Below are 282 nucleotides of genomic sequence, written 5' to 3'. Positions count from 1 at the left end.
GGGCGCGCCGCCCGGGCGCTGTCCGCGGTGCTGATCCTCGCCGGCCGCTTCCTCCCAGCGCCGGCGGGCAGGGATTTTTTTGACGGCCATTTTAGGAAGGCTGCAGTGCGAAGCCTCCCCCTGCCCCCTCCGCGCGGAGCTGGGGGGGGGGTTGCTCCACGAGTCACTCATCCGCAAGGCAGCGGGAGCGGGGGCTCAAGCCCTGAATCCGCCTGCTAACGGGTATATGTATTCTTGTGTGTGCGCGCGTATGTGTGTGTGTGTGTGTGTGTGTGTGTGTGT

The 282-nt window shown here is 66.0% G+C and overlaps 1 protein-coding gene across 1 annotated transcript in view; it reads left to right on the top strand.

Moving 5' to 3' along the window:
* ST8SIA3 (ST8 alpha-N-acetyl-neuraminide alpha-2,8-sialyltransferase 3) overlaps positions 1 to 282 on the top strand; it is a 15,159-nt gene that overhangs the window by 9,070 nt on the left and 5,807 nt on the right. The window lies entirely within an intron of this gene.

The sequence above is a fragment of the Gavialis gangeticus genome, unplaced genomic scaffold, assembly GCF_001723915.1.
Source record: "Gavialis gangeticus isolate Ggan-Ray unplaced genomic scaffold, GavGan_comp1, whole genome shotgun sequence".
In the NCBI taxonomy this organism is placed as follows: Eukaryota; Metazoa; Chordata; order Crocodylia; family Gavialidae; genus Gavialis; species Gavialis gangeticus.
The sequence above is the reverse complement of the archived record's forward strand: the minus strand, read 5'-3'. Positions and strand labels throughout refer to the sequence as shown.